Source organism: Lissotriton helveticus, chromosome 8, assembly GCF_964261635.1.
Source record: "Lissotriton helveticus chromosome 8, aLisHel1.1, whole genome shotgun sequence".
Classification (NCBI taxonomy): domain Eukaryota; kingdom Metazoa; phylum Chordata; class Amphibia; order Caudata; family Salamandridae; genus Lissotriton; species Lissotriton helveticus.
The window spans coordinates 905,017,443-905,039,234 of NC_136069.1; the positions used below are offsets into that span (position 1 = coordinate 905,017,443).

Sequence of the window (21,792 nt, forward strand, 5' to 3'; positions counted from 1 at the left end):
GAGGACAATGAGAAATCGGATCCCCACATGGGACAGAGCACTGAGGAAGCCCCTCTCGGATCAACAACACCGAGACATGGCCGCAACAGACCAGCATCGCAAAGACAAAATGAAAGAGTATGCGGATCACAAACGCAGAGCCCGGTCCCCCTCCCTGAGGGAAGGTGACAGAGTCCTTGTCAGACAGGAACAACGCCAAAAGACTGATTGTCGTTTCAAGGATGAGCCTCTAACAATTACCCAACAAAAAGGCACTATGGTGACCGCGGAATCAGAGAACCGGCGAGTCACCCGCAACGCTTCTCATTTCAAGAAGTGCTCTCCTGAAGACCATGAAAATATAACCATGATCCCCACACCTGAAGACCGAGACAATCCTGAATCTGTCGCACCTGACACCGGACATTCATCAGTAAAGGAACCCTCAACTGAAGGAGCCGTGTCCACATCAGCGAGACCCCGCCGTCACGTGCAGCCTCCCAAGAGACTGATCACAGAGATGGACTAATCTCTATTTTCACTTGTTGCTTTATTAAGAAAGGGGGAGATGTAAAGGAGTTAGCAGTCCAGTAGCTGGGGTGGGCGGAGCTAGGTGGGCAGAGGGGAAGAGGTGGGGACAGGACAGGAAAGGGTTAGACAGAGTAGGGACGGGGAACTGAATAGACGTGCCAATAAAGGGTTGAAGATAACCAAGTAAGTGTCCGTGTATCATTGTAGTAGGACACTACAGGATGATAGGATCCTTACTCACCACACCTTCTATTTTTAACCCCACACAGGCTCCCTTTTGAATAAAGGATTTATGGGTGTACTGTGATGGCCTTTTAATTTTCACTTTTCGGGCCCCCACTCACTTAGAAGTGCATCCCTGTCTCCAGGTGCATGCCGCCCTCCACCAAACGCGGTTTCTGGAGGGCAAGGACTGGCAGATGATGAAGCATGACACCTGGTGGAGTGTGATGCCAGTCCATCACTTTTTGTGAGATGCCTTATTATCACTAGGCACCTCGCTGCCAATTTAATTTGGTCTATAGCTGGGAGCGGTCTCTATTGTGTTCACTATATTTGATTGGAAGGTGACCGTCTCCCAGTACCCTACTGCCTCTTATTCCCTCCTCGGGCTACTGCCTGGGAAGTTTGTTTTCTCTCTCCTAGAGCTGCCACCTGACCAGTATTTGGATGCCTTTCTTTGATTTCTCTGTTATCGCATCCACACAAATCACAAAACAACAAACATATTCCAAAAACAAACCAGTGCTATTGGCTTTTTCGGAGCTTGTTAGTGTTATCAGGTAATTAAGTACTCTATAGTTTTATGGAATAATATGTATTGAAAATGCTTCAAATCTGAAAATGTGAGCCTGTGAATTAAAAATGACTTAGGTCTGTGGAACAGGTAATGGTCTTCAGAGTGTTGCAGTGACTTCCGTTATCCCTTTCACTCCACTTTCCTCTACGGTCTCTCACTCTGTTAGGCGTGTATGCCAGTTTTGTGCGACCATCTTTCTGAAATTCTCCATTCGCATATCTCATACATTATCTCTTTCACCTTCATTGCTATGTTTTCATTCTGGCCATCTGCACGTACTGCTTTGCAACACCTCCCATTCACCATTCACACTCTCTCTCTCTCACACACAAACACATATTCTGTCCTCACCTGTAAACAATGGCACATATGTGACTTTCCATCGCTATGTGCAGATGCCAGGGATTGGAGGAGCATGTACTTCTATGCAACACCTCCCCTTCACCATGCTCTCTCTCACACACACATACACACACACACACACACAAACACATATTCTGTCCTCACCTGTAAACATTGGCACATATGTGACTGTCCATCGCTATGTGCAGATGTCAGGGATTGGAGGAACATGTACTTCTATGCAACACCTCCCCTTCACCATGCTCTCTCTCACACACACATACACACACACACACACAAATACATATTCTGTCCTCACCTGTAAACATTGGCACATATGTGACTGTCCATCGCTATGTGCAGATGTCAGGGATTGGAGGAACATGTACTTCTATGCAACACCTCCCCTTCACCATGCTCTCTCTCATACACACACACACAAACACATATTCTGTACTCACTTACAATGGCACATATGTGAGTGTCCATCGCTATGTGCAGATGTCAAGGATTGGAGGAGCATGTACTTCTATGCAACACCTCCCCTTCACCATGCTCTCTCTCACACACACACACATACACACACAAACACATATTCTGTCCTCACCTGTAAACAATGGCACATATGTGAGTGTCCATCGCTATGTGCAGATGTCAAGGATTGGAGGTGCATGTAGTCTGAACGCCTTTATAACCCACTGACAGGTATGTGAGAAATCTGCTCTCCTTTCAGCCATGACACCAGGACCCAGATGTATTAAGTGCTCGTGTGATACTTGTGTGACGCAGTTTGTCGCAAGCCAACGCAAGTCCTTAAATGGGATTTTGAAAGTGACACAATCATGCAAGGGGCTATTTGCGTGGCTTTGCATGACTTTGAAAAGACGTGTAATGCAATACAACTGCTTGAGCTGGCTTGCTTTACATTTTGTTGTGGTAGGCATGCCATGTGGGGACATGGGCATTCCTGTGCATCTATCCATAGAATCTGACGCAATCCCAGATTTACTTAAGGTAGTAAACCTGGAATTCCACCACAATGGTGCGCCTACCACAGAGAAATGTAACGAGAAGCAATATGTTTATTTCTCCTCATCACTTCCGCGTTCTATGCATGATGCATTCTGCAGGAAGAGGAAATTGCCTCTTAGGACTGTTTTTGTGCAGAAAGGTGTTACTTACGGCACAAAAGCAATCCTGCCTGTAACGCAGGCACAGCTAAGAGCATGTTGCAACGGTGCCTGGATTTTCACTAGGCAGCCTCACGTTCGCCAGAACAGGTAGAGAGCTCAAGAGCATCAAATCTTAGTAGATATGGCGCTGTTCATCTGCATCCTTTTCACGCAACGCAGCACAGCGCAGCAACTGTGGTTGCTGCCCTGCGCTGTGCGCATTTTTAGAAAATATGCTCCCTGGCGCATTGTTGATTTCTGTATTTTATTTTTAAAATCGAATCAAGAAATTGATGATGATTTGTGACTAAAATCAATGTATGGGCTTATCAATGACATGAGGTGCCCAATATCTTCCAGACACTGTTGTTATTATTGGTAGACAGAGAGATGCGTTAATGAATTTGCGCGGTTCTTAAAAGCAATGCAGGCTGCCCTGGGTGGAACCCAATACACAGACCCGACCCTAAAGCGTATGGAGGCCCCTCTACGAAAATCAATAATAGTGTCTGAACTCACACAAGGCATCTCGTTACACCGCACTTTAACCTCCGATGAGAGGCCCGGCGGCCCAGCAGAAGCTGCCAGATTCAATTAAAGCCCCACAGGTCCTGGGAGATGGGAAACCCTTTTTTTCTGCCTCAAGTCTACTTTGAGGCCGGGGACTGGGAAAGCGCTCACTATCGTGACACATTTTCCTCGGGTGCTGAACGCCATGTGCTGTGACTCGAAAAATAACTCACACTGTAACTGTGCAAGAAAATCACTAGCGCAACAATGCTCCCCTTTGTTATCCCTCCAGTTAATGCTGGTTAACCAATTACTTTAGCAGACTGTGGGGCCCCCGACTCAATCCAAACACACTTTTAAGAATGGGTAATTTCAGAGGGCGGGATAGGCTGCGAGTAAAACCGTTCGCGCGCTGGAGGGAGGGAGCCATATGTTACCCACGCAACATAAACCATGTGACGTTTCATAAATCCACGGCGTCTGAAAAGGCTGTCCCTGAGTGGCCGGCCAGCCTGCATCATATCTGAAAAAGTCATTAATAAGCCCCGTCTTTATAATGAAACCTGAGATGCGGACTCTACGTTACCGCGTCTGGGACAAGGAGAGGATGTTTGGTCTGCACTAAACTAAAGGGGCGGGAGGGGGAGCGAGAGGCGGTGAAGGGAAATGCTGCGGGAGGAGAAAAGTTCAGAGCGAGAAAACACACGCGAGAAAAAAATAACAGAACCACTCTGCCGAGCCTGGACTCTGTGCTTCATGGAGGGCTAAGCATGCCTTGGAGAGCGAAGCATGCCCTGCGTGTAAAACTCCCTGATCCAGGCGGCTTGTTTCATCCCTGCATCCGCTCGATGTAGAAGGATAAAAGGTCAGTCACTGCCAGTGGCGGGTGGGCAGCCTTGGTGGGTGGGCAGCGGGCACCGTGTGGTCTAAAAAACAAAAGCAGTTTCCGCAGAGCGAAGCATTGTTTTTGCCCAGACAATGTGCCCTGGTTGACTGTGGTGCCTTTGTGATGGAAAAGTTTGCTGGCTGGAAAATGTCTTCTTTTTGCTTACTTTGTTAAACGTCGGTTCCTCTCACTGTCTGTTTGTGGTGAGATGTACTTTTGGGGGCGCCCTTGCTCCCCCACAGGTAGCGAACTGAACACGCAGTTAGCACAATAGGGAACGGATATGCGGTGCTTTAATGCGTCTGGTGTGAGTTCCTTGGAGCACTCCTGGGTATTCTCCAGTTGTTACCGGCGGGGAGGGGACGACCGGAAGAGGGCATTGTCAGAGCGCTGAAAGAGTCCTGCTAATAGACGCCGCGGTCCCCTGTGCCCTCAGGGGGGTAGGGTCGGCTCTTATAGGGTGCTGATTTTTTATGGCACGTAGTTTTGTCCTCATCCGTGAAACCAGCGCTTAAAAGGACGGAAGCTTACAATACCTCGGGCTCGTGAGCTGTTAGTGACACATTCCCGAAAGAATGATTACAGGGTGACACAGAAAAAGACAGGGTATTAGCACTACTCGAGGAAGCGTTTAGAGAAAGAAGCACGCGCTTAGAGGTTTAAAGTCTTTAATTAACGAGCACTAGAGATTATGTAGTTCTCGAGACTGGTCAAATGATGTGAATAAAAAGCCATGGCCGGTTAAGGGCAGTTCCCTACTCGCACGGCATTGTTAAGGTTCCAACTCTTAACTGACTCTCACTTTAGCCCCCTTAAGTACGTTGAGCATTATTAAGTAGGGCACGTGGGAAGACAAAATTAACATGTCACCCATCGGGTATTGGAAGGACCTGCCAGGAAACAGGAAAGAACAGCAGAATATGTTCTATAGACTCTATGGAATAATCTAAAATTTGACACCGCAGTACAAAGACAGAAATGTGTTTTTTTCAAACTGAGAAAAAAATCAAGTACATTGTAAACCCACTAATTTGGCAGTGAATGAGCAGAGGCGTGGTTTGCCACAGATGTTGAGCACGTGGGCCGGAGAGAGGATATCCAGTGTCCGATTTCAAGTACCAAAGGTTTTAAAGCAACATTAATAAGAAGCCCCCTAAATATCAGGGCGTGAACCAGCTGCGGGAATCCAGCTGAGATATTTCACGCTATTATCATCAAGATATACACTCCTGAGAAAGAAAGCGGGTGCCACTAGAATTCCAGGGATATCTTTAGAATGAGTCACTAAGCTTTTGTCAGCCAATCAGACCATAAAGTATATGAGTTTCTATACAGACGATAAACTTGTTAAATAGTTCAACAGATTGAGCGTCGAGTCATAATTGGCAAATGGTCCAGTCCAGGTTGTGTGTAACTCTTACTCCTGGTCATGGCTTAATCTTAACTACCAGCACTTTGCACTCTGGGATCCATTGGCCACGCTTCTGATGGGGGAAGGGTGGGTATCCTTAACCCCAAAAACATTTTTTGTGGGGGAGCAAGCACCTGGCCGTAAAATATAGAGTGAGGGTCAAATGGTATATGCTGTAGTCTGCAACTACACACAAACAATTTTGATATGGCTATGTAGGTGCCTGGATGGAAAGTATGCTGCCAGGGCACCTTTGGCCTGCGGGCAACTCAGGTACCAGGATCATTCTTGCTAGCAGCGGAGAGATTTCAGTGTGGATACGTGCCATGGCCTGTTGCGACACTGGTGGTGGAATCATTTCGTGCATGTAGCGCGTCAAGTAGGCCAATATTGAGCACAGTAGTAAGGATCCGTGCCTGCTGGTGCCACCATAGCCCATGGTCACCTATGGCATGAGAATGCCTTCCTGCAATGGTTTACCAAACCCCATAAAGTCAAGTGTTATATCAGTGAAGCATGAAAATATATGTTTTTAATGTACTAGTCCTCTTTAAATGAGGAAGGGGCCAAAAAGTTATTAACGTTTGTTTTTGTGCTTGCTCACATTGTGCGTGGATGGGAGGCGGGGCACCTCATTCAGGAAGTAATTATATAAGAATAGATTTGAGCAGGTAATGTTGTATAGAAGAGTAGAGGAATCCTGACTCGCACAAGAATGTCAAGCACCCTGTGATCAAGTACAGTCTCCAGGGTGTAGGAAAATCCCTCTTTATTGATGGTCGCCCTGTATTTTTCACCCTTTACTGGGCTCTATATTTTTGCTGGCTCAAGAATTCTGTGCACTTTACCCCTGTTAATCAGGGGTAAAGTGTAAGTGCTCCTCCTTTCAACATGATTAAATTGATATTCTTCTAATTGGCATTTTTAATTTACATATAAGTCCCCAGTATACAGTATAAGATGTACGCAAGGCCTGTAAGTTAAATGCCACTAGAGGACTGCAGGACCCTTTGTGTATGCCTAGGTGGAGTTTGTGGAGTTCCACTACACGGAACTCTCCAAAGTAACCAAAAAATTCTGCCGCGCTATGCAGAGTTCCTCAAGCAGCAGAGTGTGTTAGGTCACGACATCATGTTGATTTTAAGTGCAGGGTTTTTGTCCCGCACTGGAAAATCAGCCCTAATGGCAACAGGCATAGTGCAATAGGATGCTGCTTCTTTCTGAAGATAAAGTAGATTTTCTACTCTTGGAGCAGCGTCTTCCACATAAATGGATGGTTTCTCAATGCGAGCAGTCATGGCCATAAGCGACTGCCCGCATTGAGAAATCTCGCTGGGAGGTTGTCTAGCATTGGATTTTTCTCGCTCGCCAATAACGTCGGCGAAAGAGGAGAAAACTCTGCTCAATGAGTTTTTGGGAACACCGCTGCTCCACAGAGTGCGGAGTGTAGAAAACTCTGCAAACAGAGCAGAGTTCACCACCCAGGCCTACCTTTGTGACCTTCCCTTTAGTGAAAGTACAAACATGACTGCAGGCCTACCATTTGTAGCCTGGCTGTTGCAGTTTCAACCTGCTATTTCGACCTGTCAAAATAACCCCTTTTGATAGATCAAAATCTTCCTTTTAAATATTTATAAGTCAGTCCTATGTATTCGTTATTGTCCATAAGGCAGGGTCCATGATTTTTACCAGTAGGACATGTGAGAATGTAAAGTTAAACATGCCCATACAGTTAAAAAGCCCCACAAGTTATTTTCACTAAAGCAAGACTTGCTGGTCCGTAGGAAAACACTGTGTTACATTATTACCTTTAGTAATGCTTATTTTGGTTAGGAAATACCTAGACAAATAGCTAAACAACTATTTTTAATAGTTAGTAACATTCAATTTGATGGTGGTCAGATATTTTCATAAATATTAAGGAAGAGGTACTTTTAGAAAGTTATCTTTTCCCTGCCTAAGCCGCTGGAGGCCCATTTGATATTGCTCTCCCACTTCGGCCAGAAAGTAATTGGCATTTGATGAGGTGTGAAAATGGCTCCCAGAGCAAGGTAAAGGCTGTGGGTGTGGGGCGATGTTGTTGTTCTCCTGAAATGATGGCCAGTGGGCTGAGTAACTCAAAGAGACCTCCCCTGCCACAAGCAACTATTAGCTGACACCGGGTCAAGTATTTTCCTTTGTACCACCGGTCAGACAGTTTCCAATCACTGCAAGCATCCTTTTTGACATTACAGTATCAAATCTTTCTTGAGGTCGAAGCCTGCTTGACAAGTCTACTGGGTTTACATATAACATTTGGGGTGCACTTGAATGGAGGGAAAGAGGATATTGAAACAAGACTTTGTTCTACTAGACTTCTGTCTCTGGGTTTATTTGGGGTACTGTGGCAGGCTCAGCTTCAAACTGGATTTTGTTGTTAGATGTGGGAGGACACTAACATAAACATAGTACAATCCCTACCACTCCCACACCTTAAGCCCAATTTAGTGCAGCCAAAGACGTTCGCTAACTTGAAAATGCCCAAAATGAGAAGAAGGTCCTTTTCTACCCCTCCCATTGACTATCATTGACACTTGGTGCTTCTTGACATGATTTCTACTAAAAACTTTTTAAAATGCATATCTCTGGTTCCCTGTACCGGATTTTTGTCACATTAGTGTAACTTTGTTTATTGAATCTTACCCTATTTTTCTAAATCATTATAGGTTTTTTATTGTTGTGCTGCATTTTGACTTTATTACAGTTTTGGTACTGCAGAAATACTTTACAAATTGCCCTAATTAATACCTGTTTGCTCTGGGCCATCCATACTAGGGGTTGAGCTCAAGATAAATTTAGTTACTTAGAGGGTTCACCCTGACAAAGGTTGTGATTAATCCATGATGTGTATAGTCACCAATGCAAAATAATACTCCAATTTCTTACACAGAGTGAAAACGTCCTTGCGCAAATTGTGGCAAATGGAGTGTTTGTCATTAAAACATTTTTTAAATATCTTTTGATGTAGCGTTTTAGATACAAAACAGAATCCTTACATTACCTAGTATGTTTGGTTGAATGGTTTAATTTGAAAATATTTTGGAGTCTATTTAGTCTGTTTATGGTGGATAGTTAATTGGTGAGCCCCCAAGGTATGACTGATGATGGAAGGTCCTATGCCTTTAAACATGGCCCCATTGGGAAGAGTTTCCCTCACAAAGTGGCTGACTTTGTATTAAGAAGAGACCGTTTTGAGGAAAATCTTGACAATTAAAATGTCACCATATTCACCATGCCCATCTGGCACCCACATATTTTATGGTAACATTTCTGTAAACTATTCATATGTACAAGTGGCTGTATACCCCCAAAGTGATGTACGTTTTCAGTGCCCAGCTTTTAAGCAGTCCTTACAAGCTGAGGGGTTTTACGCAGTGTTTTAGGGAAACTTGACTTGCAGTTTTGTGAAAAAACCTCCATGGTTTGCATGATACTCTTTCTAAGTGTTGATGCTGCCAGAAATGGGAGCAGGCCAGTTATTCTATATTGGGTTTCTGGTCCATCATCATCCCTTGTACTATGATGGCTGATACACCCGGTAGTAAAGCCATAGATGGCTCTCCCTTCAGGATGCCTTTCATCCACCACCACTCCTGTTGTAGAATGCAAAGGACTGATTACAGTTTGCAGATGTTTGGAAATTGCATTATTTAGGTATTCTAACTATTGGACATGTAGGTAATCTTTCTCCAACAATATTCTATGTCTAGATAAACTACTATCGTAACTCCAGACCTAGAATATTTGGGAAAGGCTTTTTCCACAGGTCATAGGTGTGGTGCTCTTCACCATATCACTATATGTAATTGTTAGGTTACATTTGCTTACACTGTGGGGGTGGTTTTAATGTGGTATAACTAGAGAAGTGACTTTATTATTCTAGTCCTCATATATTTAGGCTTATGTGCTTGTATCATGTTTTAGTCATTGCAGCTTTCATCAAACTATATTGTGTAATAAAATACTATGGTCAATTATGAATATTGTAATAGTTATGAAATGTGTTCATTTAAAGGTGTCTTCTCTAAAAAAGACATTTCGGTCTCTTTTTCCCCCAGTAGTTTTCTGCCAAATGATTTATATTTCTTTCCTGCTAGTAACTGAGATTTAATGGATAGATGGATCTTGGCCCAAAGAGTATCACTATCCTCTGGCTAGGCATGTATGCCATGGGTGGCACAAATCCTTGCCCCATTAGGAGAATGCACCAAACCCCCTGTTTGCAAATGTGGCATGGTCTCGGGAATGATTGTCCACAGGACTAAACAAAACCTGAAGAGCAGCAGAGCACTTTAGAAAATGGACTGGTCTACAAGAATAATGGATAAGAAAGCTGTTAGAGGCGAAATTAGTATGCCTTAAATACAAGAAATGTACCAAATGAGTTATGAACAATCGTCTCATCGACAGTACGCATTTGAAAATTGTAACATGAAAATGTACAAACAAGCATTGCATAGCCACTAGGTCTCGCCTTTGGGACCTTATAAGTGTTTAGGTATCCAGCAGAATTATCCTTGGTGTAACAACATCAACTGTTGCATGGCTAAACCCTTTTTCAGGTCCCAAAGGCGAGACCTATTGGCTATGCCAATGCTTGTTTCCTTTGTAGTAAGCTTGGCTTATACTTCCTCTGTACTTCCTTGATGGAAATGTTGATTTTACTTTCTTTGATATAATTCAATACCTATGATTACGTTCGAATATGCACAACCATGTAGAATGAACTTTGAGAAAATAAGGAGCGCTCTTGATGAGATTGGCTGAAGGGTAACGGATAGGAACCCTTCCGTGATTCCATGTTACTACATACTACAAAGTGGAACATGTACTGCATAAAACCTTGACTTGTATTAAAAATACTACCCTTATTCTAGGTGTGTGGAGGGATCCCAACCTTTGTTTTGAACCGCATTTCATTTTTCCTTCTCTGCCTGTACTAGCTGCCCGCTCTGCATTGTGCTTGCAGGCACGCCGTAGCATTCGGTTGTAGAAGGGCGGTGCAAGGCATGACGATATTGCTGGCACATCTGGCTCTTTCTCTGAACACAGCTCTCTTGCAGCAAGGGCGTCATATTGGGTCAGATTTCGCAATTTCCGGTGGTGTTCTCAGTCGCTAATGCTGTGCACAGTGGTGAGAATTAGCTTATTGGCATATGTGTCAGTTCGTGACCATGCTGTCGTAAGCTTTCTGCGCACATTGTGTGAACTCCAGCTCAAGATTAAACCATATAAGAATGTGGGTGTTCCTTTTCCCACTTTTGTGCCACAATTCCTGAAGTTTCGAAAGTACTATTGCGCTATCTTTTGATCATTAGGTGACGCAAAGCAACCTGAGAATACAGGGATGGCATGGTGAAATCTTCCATAAATGCCACATGATTTGTAGTTACTGTAAAATACGTGCGTCTTTTATTGAAATAATGTTGTTTGCTGCTGACCCTGATGGCGCCACATGCTCCTATTTATCCAGAGTGCATTTTGTTTTTACCTCACAGTATGTATGTTGGCCGCTTGGCATGTAAGAATACCCCCCTCCCCCCCCCCCCCCCGAAATAGGGTTTTTGTAAATGTGCTTGGAAGGTGAACTCGAGGTAGTGATATGTGGGCGCACACGGCAGTGTATGGAACGCCTTAAACAACAGTTTATGCAAATGTTTAGTAGAAAGAGAACCCCCGGAGCCGGTAAGAAAGGGAAAGCTATAGCGAACGCAAGCAGGCAAATGTATACTAGTGCGCCCAGCCACGCTAATTACTAACAGATGGCCCCAGCGCACCGCTGCTCGCTCCTGCCAGGTGGATGCCGCCACATGCACGAGTGTGAGGAAAAGTGCAGCCCGATTTCAAAAGGTCATCTCCTAGTGCAGCGTATGCGCGCTGCACTAGGAGATGACCTAAAAAATTAGTGATATCAATTGATCATCTGAGGATGGCATATAAGAGATTTGTCCAGATAGCTAAAGGGATCGAGTTCCAGATTTTGGGAGCTCTCAGTAAGAAAGCCTGTTTCAAAGTTATTATGATTTTTTTAAAGAGAGCAATTGGCAATAGGAGTGGGTATGTGCTTGATAGGGAGTGTTAGTTCTTATGACATCTTATGTGATGCTTTAACCCAACAAATTAGCGACACCATTGCTGATTTTATTATTGATATATCAAATTAAGTGATTTAAAAAAAAATCCTGTGTGGTTATGAGCATTGGACTCCAGACTTTAATTAAGGTCATTTAGCAACATTTGACATTTCCTCTTCGGGGTTTTGATAGAGCAACATAATGATACTTAGCAAAGTGATTTCACTTAATATTAAACATATGAGCAAGTCTTTTTTAGGTCTTGCGTACCAGCGCTTGCGTTGTCTCTTCAAGACATACTGTATCCAGGATATGGCCTTGAAAAAATGCCCATCTCTTTCATTGGTTTCTGTTGCTGTCCCTTAGAAATGCTTGCTTTTCATTGGTGTATACACTTAGCAGTCCCTCCTTTTGGAATTTTGTATCATCCCATGAGGACTGGTTCTCTTACATGTGTTCTTACTGTTCAAGTTATTTATACTTAGAGAGAACTCTTTTTTTAGTTGGCCTGCTTCTTTCCTCTTTAAATGTTATGTTTTGTTGTGCCTCACATGCCTGCCCAATGGTATTTTGTCCTTTTGTGGCACTTCATTAGGCATAGCTACTTTGAAATAAAAAATGTTCAATGCAGGTAGACACTGTGGATTTCTGCCCTGTGCTCCATGTTACCCAACATACGTTATCCTAAAACGACTCTTTCCATAGAATAAAGGGACGTGGAAAATGTAGAGAACAAAATGCAGTTGTGCAGATTTGGCAAGAATTCCGCAAGTTAACGCTGTGCGAAAATCTTCAACTTTGTTCAAACGGCACTCAAATTGCATGCTAATGATATCATCAGTCAAGCAATCACTAATAATGCAGTGTCTATATGATATTAAACAAGACTTAGTGTTAAGCCACGGAATAAAAGGCAAGCGAGGGATGTTTCACATGAAATTTGTACTTGAGGCACATCCTCCACCACCAATGTATTCTCGTAGGCTAATGTCCAAGGATCAATCATGTAAAAAGTTTCATTTTCAGCAAAAACTACAGAAAGGATATGAGGACATATCACACAATTTCCTTTTGCAAACTTGTTTGCAACTACTTTCATTTGGCGCTATATTCCATGCAAAACCAGTTGTGCTACATTGTTTGACCTTGATCTGCAAGTGCATCAGTGAATCGGAGTCAGGGTCTCTAGAATGGAAGTGGTTGGAATTCAGTATCCTTGTGCTAGAGAGGTGCAAACTGGGTAGGGGGATTTTGGTGTTTGATCTTGGGGGACATGGGTGTTGGGGACCAAGAACTGGGAGAAGTACAGACTATGGTTCTGGGATGTAGTGGGCCAGAAGCCAAACCTAAAGGACAGGGAGCAGGGAGCAGGTGCAGATGCAGTGGGCCAAACAACAATCGGTGAGGGTTTTGAACGTTGAGGATAGGAACATTGGACACTCATGGCTGAAGATAGAGATGGGCAACTTAGGGCATCAATATATCTGTGCACATTGACAATATGGATCCCTGTATAGTGGAGTAAAATGCCTATTCATATGTTACGAAGCAAAATCCCCAAGCTGTAGCCAAGCAGCCGTCACTTACACTTCAGCACGTTTTTTAGGTCTCGCCTACGACGAACGCGCTGAAAGTGTGTTCTCGCAAGCGAGAACTATAGTCGTCGTCTCAGCAGTCTGAGACAGACGAAGGGAGACAAGACCTGGCCGCGCGCAGCGTTTCCCCATAGGATAACATTGTGCGCGCGGCCAGGTCTTCTCTCCACAGCATGCCAATGCAGACCAGATCGCGTCGCGCGCCTCTCTGGAATGCAGGGGGAGTCTGCATACCAGCGCGCGGCCTGATAAACAGGCAGGCACTGAGCTGCAATCACTTGTCATTAATGTGAAAGCGTGATGGCGACAGCTTGTTTTAGTTCATAAGCCCTCTTTTCTTTAATGGGTTTCTTGCCGCTTTCACTTTCAAACACGGCATGCTTTAACTTTAGCGGCCGCGTCCCAGTTGAGAGACCGTTGTATTTCAGCTGAAAAGTGGTCGACTTCTGTGCAAGACTGCATTGCCTCAGATCCTAATTTGTCCACTTGAACAAACCGTGTGATCCTGTACAAACTATGATCGCTTTCTTTAACCTTGTAGAATTCGGAGAGCTTAGTGCTCCAGATATCTACGTTGAATAATAAACTCGGCTGTGTCAACGTGCGCAAAGCGCTCCGAAGTAGTTGAAACGGGGTGCGCTGGCGCATTATTGAAGATACACACACTCAAATGCAGAAGGCATGTTAATGTGTCACGCACCTCTTTCAAACGTGCGCTGTGCTGCGGAGCAGCTGAACTGTCAGCACATATTTACAAAATCACAATGTTGTTAGTTTGCAAACCAAGCTTGTATCTTCTTGCCACTGTCGGGTACTGTTTTGAGAAGAGAACAGGTTTTCGTTGCTTAAGGGCTGGCTGTTGATGGGACGAACCTTGGCTAATTTATCATGTTTCAATTAGTGGCTGTAGCATCAAAGCACTTCCAGTAAGCAGCATTAGCATTTCGCAGCCCACTAGCCATACTTTCATCAACCACTGGAAGATGAAAGGCTGCGCCGGAGCGTAGACGCAGCGACATGTAGATCGCACGCAGCAAGCAGCAGCCGCAGGTGCAGCAGCCCGCTGAGCTTCAGCGGCTGCGGATCAAAGCACAGATAGTTCTTGTGACACTTTCACGCACAATACCCTCGACAATAGAAGGGGATGTTTGTTTACAGCGGAGATTTCCTCTCCTGGCACCCTGCTGTGGGCACGGTAAACACAGGAGGGTAGTGTTACCAGACACAAAAGGTACCATCGCCTCTTTGAAAGGAGAACCGCTTTAATAAAGATTATATAAATATGCCGCTAAAAGGAGCTTCCTCTGCTGCAAGCCTCACAAGTAGGTCCGATTTCGTTTCTCACGACAAACAAAAGTAGTGCATGAATTGTGCTCCCGTGGGCGCTGCTCGTGCCAGGACTGACGTTGTAATGGCCCGTTCTTTCATTTTTATTAATTTTGACCCTCTATAGCGCCTGCGCAAACCAGACTACTTCTAAGTTCTTATATGCAAAATTCATCTTAAAAAATAATGTACGCTGTCTTGCTCATGGATGCATTTTTACCGACCTCACTATGATGAAGAGCTGAGTTGCACCTACTAATTCACATATCTCAGGAGGCAGAGCGCACAAACGGCTGTTTCCCATGTCACCTCTTCAATGCACTCAAACGGAGAGCAGAAACGTGGCGCCCAGAGGCCTAACTTCTATTTGTACAGCAGGTGCAGTGGCACCGGTCCCAGAACCCTGGGGCCATTTAACCCTGATAATTGGTGCTATTTTCCTTGCACCAGGCCCACTGATATCCATGCTACACTACCGGCTCCTCCTTTGACCCCGCCCATCTCCCCCTCCTATCTCCACGGGGCTTCCATCCCTGCTGGGGGCTGCGCTGTCAAGCTCCTTGCTCCTCGGCTTTCCATTTCTAGCTGACAGCCCTGCAAGGGGCATAGGACCCGTACCCTCCAGCTCTGCCCCCGCCACCCTCAACCTGATACCAACATGCAGTACCCCACATCTTTTATTTTAATAACCAAGAGATTTTGGTGGGGTAAAAAAGGCCATGTTTAATTCTCCACATTTGAATAAACATGACAAGCATACACAATGCATATTGATATTCATAAATTCATTTCCAACAACACCTGTACTTTTCCTGTTCCCCCCAGCCTTAAGGGAGGAGCACCATCTGGTTCGCATCTCGCGCCGGGGTATCCTACGCCAGGTGCCGTGCACCTGCCCCTTGGAGTGGTAGGCCCGCCGTTCCTTGTCCGTCCTTACCAGGGCCCACCTCTCTACCACCCGGCTGCCCTGGGACGCCCGGGAGGCTCGAAATCTGTCGCCCTAGCCTCCCCAGCCGGTGGTGACTTCCTCCCCGCGGAGAGCTCCCCATATCCCCCCTCAGAGCTGGCCTATGGAGTCCGCCAGGCGGCCTCCCCTGAATCACTGTTTATTGCTCGCAGGTCTGTACTCCGCAACAACATTCCCTTAAACCACTAAAAATCAGGGACGGGTGGGTGGGAGTTAAATTGAAGCCTCGGCCTGGAGTCCAAGGGTCAGCAGCGGGGTCCACACAGTCCAGCAGGGGCGACGGGAGAAGAGACCCCGGTCAGGGGATCTTGACCTTACATAGGGCCGAGGTCTCCGCCCCTCGCCCAAACTGGATGTGCGTCACCCGGGACCCGGAAGTGATCAACCCTGGAGAGAGGGGGAGGCGGCCGTCTGCCATTGGCCGCCCGGCCGCCCCCCGGCTACCATTGTGGGCGGGGCCGGAGGGGACGTGACATGAGGGCGCGCCTCGTGAAGCGCGTCGCTTGGCATAGGACCCGTACCCTCCAGCTCTGCCCCAGCCACCCTCAACCTGATACCAACATGCAGTACCCCACATCTTTTATTTTAATAACCAAGAGATTTTGGTGGGGTAAAAAAGGCCATGTTTAATTCTCCACATTTGAATAAACATAACAAGCATACACAATGCATATTGATATTCATAAATTCATTTCCAACAACACCTGTACTTTTCCTGTTCCCCCCAGCCTTAAGGGAGGAGCACCATCTGGTTCGCATCTCGCGCCGGGGTATCCTACGCCAGGTGCCGTGCACCTGCCCCTTGGAGTGGTAGGCCCGCCGTTCCTTGTCCGTCCTTACCAGGGCCCACCTCTCAACCACCCGGCTGCCCTGGGACGCCCGGGAGGCTCGAAATCTGTCGCCCTAGCCTCCCCAGCCGGTGGTGACTTCCTCCCCGCGGAGAGCTCCCCATATCCCCCCTCAGAGCTGGCCTATGGAGTCCGCCAGGCGGCCTCCCCTGAATCACTGTTTATTGCTCGCAGGTCTGTACTCCGCCACAAGGGTGGCCAAGGCCCTCAGGTCTGACACCCTCCCCACCTGCGTTCGCAATAAATGCCCAAAGTTCACTTATGAATGTGTCCGTTCCTAAGTCCGACAGGTGTACCCCATCCTGGTGGTACATTGCTTCTCCTGAGATCAACCGGTGCTGAATGTAGCGCAAGCGGCCCGTAGCTGAGCACAACCTCGCCAGATCACCATTCAGCTTTCTCACTGAAACGTTCAAAGACCTGACCCGGACTCCCGGTCCCCATGTCCTGCGTGAGAGCATGCCCGACCAAACCATTGTGGCTGCCGGGAACACGTGTCCCAGCCAGGCGAATTCAGCCAGGAGGGCCTCCTTGACAGCCAAGCGTCCCCTGTCCACCATGTCGTTGCCCCCTACATGTATCACAATCCAAGTTGGGGACTTGTTCCCCCTCTGTGCTCTGAGTTCCTCCACCGTCCGCCTTAAGTGTCGGATCCGCATCCCCCCGATGCCATGCCACACGAATTCGACCTCGCCCAAGCTTGCTTGCTTCACCACCCGTCGTTGCTGCACACGTACTGCCGCCCGGCGCACGAACGAGTGCCCCAAGACCCAGACCACCGACTCGGGCATACTAATCAGAAGGAGAAAGAGGACACCGTTAGACATCAACAAGCAAGGGATGACCAAGGCTGGTCATAACAAGTCCGGCCTCACATATCTTTTGTAGCATCCCGATGCCCAGCGCCCAACACCCTTGACAGCGCTGGGAGAAAGGCCCGCCCCTGCCGCTAAGGTAGCGGCGCCTATCCTGAAGGAATGAGAAGAAAACCCGGCAGACCCCAGACCCAGTACCCCCAGGGCAAGCCTGAAAACCGCTTTAAATTGGAACTGTGACAAACAGTGGCCATTCTCGTGTATGAACAGGGCCGTGCCCCCACCCTCGGGACGAAGAGGCAGGTAAGCCAGCATCCGGGCTACCGGGCATGCTGCCACCCCAGGGGCGGGCCGGAGATGCACGGGGGCACCCTTCCCCCCTTGGTCCGTTTTGGAACGCCTGAGCAGTACTACTAACCCCCCCGGGGAAAGAGCCAGATCCCGGAACTGCAAGCCCCCCCCATGGTCCAATCTAGAGGACCCTACCAATTCGCTCAGGCGGAAGGCCCCATAGAAGGCTAAGCAGAAGGCTGCTCCTAGCAAGACCTCCTCGAACGGAGAATCGCACACAGACGGTAAGACCCTCAATATTTCCGACAAGGTAGGGAGATCCAGTGGCCTACGACAGTCCCGCCTTGGTCCCTCCAGTCTGGCCCACCCTGTCAGCGCCTTTCTGATGAGAAAGGAAGACCCAGGGTCCCGCACCCCTGCTACCTTGGCAAAGAAGGCGATGGCCGACAAATTTGCCCTTGCGTAGGCCACCCCCTTCCCCTGATCCCTTAGCCTTTGAAGGAAACCATGTACCGCCTCTGTAGAAAAAACGTTTGGAAAGCCTGACTGTTTGGCGAAACACAAGTACACATTAAATTGCTGTTGATACGACTGTTTTGTGCGTTCACTCAGGGAGGCACCTACCAGCCCCGCTAAAGCGGGGCTCCAATTGTCCACAGTGACGTAGGGAATATCGTCATTCGCTCCTCTGCCTGTGGGTGGAACCTCCGGAAATCCTGCAACTTGGAACGAGACAAAGCATCAGCTGCATGGTTATCAATACCTGGTATATGTGCCGCCTTGAAGGTTAAGTTTAGTTTTAAGCACGCCAGGACCAACAATTTTAACAAGCGCAGCACATGGGGGCAGGTAGCTCCCTGCCTATTGATGACTTCTACCACCGCCATGTTGTCTGACCAGAAGGTCACCGCCCTATCCCTGAAGTGTTCAGCCCAGATAGTCACCGCCACCCAGATGGGGAAGAGCTCCAGGAAGGCAATGTTCCTTGTCAGGCCACTTTTGTGCCAGGCCGGAGGCCAGACCGCCCCGCACCAAGCGGCGCCCAAGATGGCGCCAAAGCCGATGCTACCTGCCGAGTCTGTAAAAAGGCCCAGCTCCGCACTGGTCACCGGAGGGGCGGGCCACACCACCCGCCCATTGAAATCCGCCAGGAAACCACGCCAAACCCTCAGGTCCTCCTTCACACTAGCCCGTAACCGCACCCTGTGGTGTTTTTGGGTAAGACCCACCATGGCGCGGGCGATAGACCTGGAGAAGGGACGTCCCATTGGGATGATACGAAGTGCAAAATTCAACTGCCCTACCAGGACTTGGAGCTGATGTAGGGACACCTTCGGGCCTGCTAAGGCCGCCTCAATTGCCCGGGAAAATGCCACCACCTTGTCCCGGGGTAATCTGCACTCCCTCAGCTACAGTATCAATTTCAATCCCCAAGAAGGACATACACATCTCAGGGCCCACCGTCTTGCTGGGCGCCAAGGGGACCCCGAATTCCTGGAACATGTTCACCAATTCGTCCAGCGCCTGCGCGCACTTACCAGACCCCGCCGGGCCCATCACCATGAAATCATCCAAGTAGTGCACCACATCAGTGCACCCAGACCTGTACGAAAAAACCCACTGCAGCATGGAGCTGAAGGTCTCGAAATATTTACAAGATACCGCGCATCCCATAGGCATGCATTTGTCATAATAAAACTGGTGCTGGACCTGAAAGCCTAGCAAATGGTAATCGTCCGGGTGCACCGGCAGCAGGCGGAAGGCCGATTCTATGTCCGTTTTAGCCAACAAGGCCCCTCGCCCTAACTCCCTGACCTTCTGAACAGCGGAATCAAATGAGGAGTATGTCACTGTACACAGTGCCGGGTCAATAGAGTCATTCACTGAAGAGCCCCTGGGCGCAGACAAGTTGTGGATCATCCTGAACTGCCCGGGCTCCTTTTTTGGCACTACTCCCAGAGGTGAACACACATAGTTTTCAAGGGGGGGGAGGGGAAAGGTCCAGCTACCCGGCCCAGCGAACACTCTTTTTCTACCTTAGTAATTACTACTGACGGGAGAGTCCTGGCGGACAACAGATTGCTGCACCGACTAACGGGAGGGACATTCACCGCAGGGATCCGGAACCCAACTGAAAAACCCTGAAACAAAACCAAGGCCGCCCCCCTATCAGGGTACCGGTCGAGCCAATAAGTCAAACGTACAATGTCTACGGGGGTAGGCAGGTCAGGCCTGCGGGGGTTTAACATCTCTTGCCGCTGCCCCGCCTCCCCGCTCTCTCGCTTTTTTGTTGCACTTGAACTCAGGATGGGAGGGATGGCCGCAGAAGGAACAGGCATGTTTAAACTTGCATTGTCCGGGAGGGTAGGTGCACGCTTTGCTATTAAAGGTCCAACAAACTCCTCTCTTCTCCCCTGGGCCCCCCTGGGATGTCCGAAAGGGCTGCCTGGCAGGCTGCTCCCTGCAGCTGGTACTTTCCAACCAGGCATTCACCTCTACCTGGTCCCATCCAATACCTGGGTTTTGCTCCTTGGCCCAGCGGAAATCCCTGTCATAGTTCAACCATACCAAGTTACCTTGAGTAGCATGCGCCTTCACAATTTTATTCATATAAAACACCAGTGGGATAGCTAAATCCTGTCTCTTTTCCAACAGTACTGAAACAAAAACATGGAACCCAAAAAGCCAGTTGGTCAGAGTCTCTTCTACCCGGGGCCTCCTCTCTTTAAAGGACCCCTCCTTGCCTTCTCTCTCCCTGAGGTCTATATCCCTCCTATTGGGCCTGATCAGGGAGAAGATGTCAATGTAAGCGCCCTTCCAAATTTTTTCCCGCATTTCTGGGGACACATGAGTGGCCAGCATTCCTGATTGGGACAGCACGTTCCCTTGTATTCCTCCCAGGGATCCCCCAACTTCGCTGGCCCCCCCAACCCCGTTACCTAGCTTACCTCCTAAGGGTCCAGCCGTCTGCGTGGCTGCCTGGGATAAGGATCCACTCGCTCCACTTGGAGTCGCTTTGCGCAATTCTGCTACCTGCGCGAGCTGCTTCTGAATGGTCTGCAGCGCCCCCTGATCTACTGCCTGCTGAGGGGCCCATGGCGCTGTCGCCCCTGCACTTGCTGGATCTCCCCCTTTACTTGAAGACGACAATTGCCCTACCAGGGTAGCCACTGATGCTAGCAGACGTTCTACGGGGTCTTGCACTCCTGCCCCTGCGGCCACCGGCTGCGGCGGAGGCGGAACCGGCGTGCCCCCACCCGGGGCTAGTGTCTGTAGTGTCTCCCTGATTTCGGTCAACAGCGCCCCCACCGGGTCTGGAGGGACAATGGACTGTGGTACCCCTGTTATTGAGGTGGGGGCCACAACTACCTCGGGAACCATAGGGGTGGGGCAGAGGACGGGACCTACTGATCCCACGTCCTGCTCCTCCACTACGTGTGTCTGACCACGCTTCTTGCCCTTCTCTGCCCTGTTACTCTTAGGTATTCCTCCCTTCTTCCGCAGCGGGGGGAATGCCGCTCTAGGCGCTACCCCTTCCCTACGTGGCCTCTCCACTACAGGCTCAGGCTGCTCGTCCTCGCTCCCCGTATCGCTGTCTGGGGTGTCCTTGCTCAGTTTGCGCAACAGTAATTTCATTATCTGGGCCAGCTCCGGGTCATTGCCCTTCCTCTTATGCCCTCCTTTCTTGGGGGCCATCTCGCTTATCTAATCTGGCCGCGTCGTCTGCGCTGCAGGCGTTCCCTGACTCTCCTCACCCCTACCAGCTATGCCGCTGAGCGACCTACACGCCTGGAGCCTCAACGCCTGCGCACCCCGTGCCCCAGAGCCACCGTCCACACCGCCCGGCAGGAGCCCGCACCCCGAGTGGAACCCCACGTACAGCCGCAACCCCGAGAGCGGAGCTGGAAACCAAGTTAGCGACCCACCACACACCCTCCGCCCGTGAAACAAGGCTGCCCGCGAGGTCCCCTGAGGCACCCGACTCCTTACCTGGCCACGTGCACGGCACCCTTCTCTCCTCGTTCTGCGCCCGACACCGGATCCAGACGACCGCTGCACTCCCTCGATAGCCGGAGTCCTCCAACCAAACCCCTCTCTCGGTGCCGCTCTCCCTCGACAATCCAACGGGAGACGCGGGAAGAGTTAAATTGAAGCCTCGGCCTGGAGTCCAAGGGTCAGCAGCGGGGTCCACACAGTCCAGCAGGGG

The 21,792-nt window shown here is 48.5% G+C and overlaps 1 protein-coding gene across 1 annotated transcript in view; it reads left to right on the forward strand.

Annotated features, from left to right (window-relative positions):
* Positions 1–4,036: 4,036 nt before the first annotated feature.
* Positions 4,037–21,792, forward strand: part of PHLDB2 (pleckstrin homology like domain family B member 2) — a 453,671-nt gene continuing 435,915 nt past the window's right edge. Inside the window, exon 1 of the mRNA XM_078657711.1 lies at positions 4,037–4,198. The gene's annotated coding sequence lies outside the window, so the exon portion shown is untranslated. The remainder of the gene's footprint in view (positions 4,199–21,792) is intronic.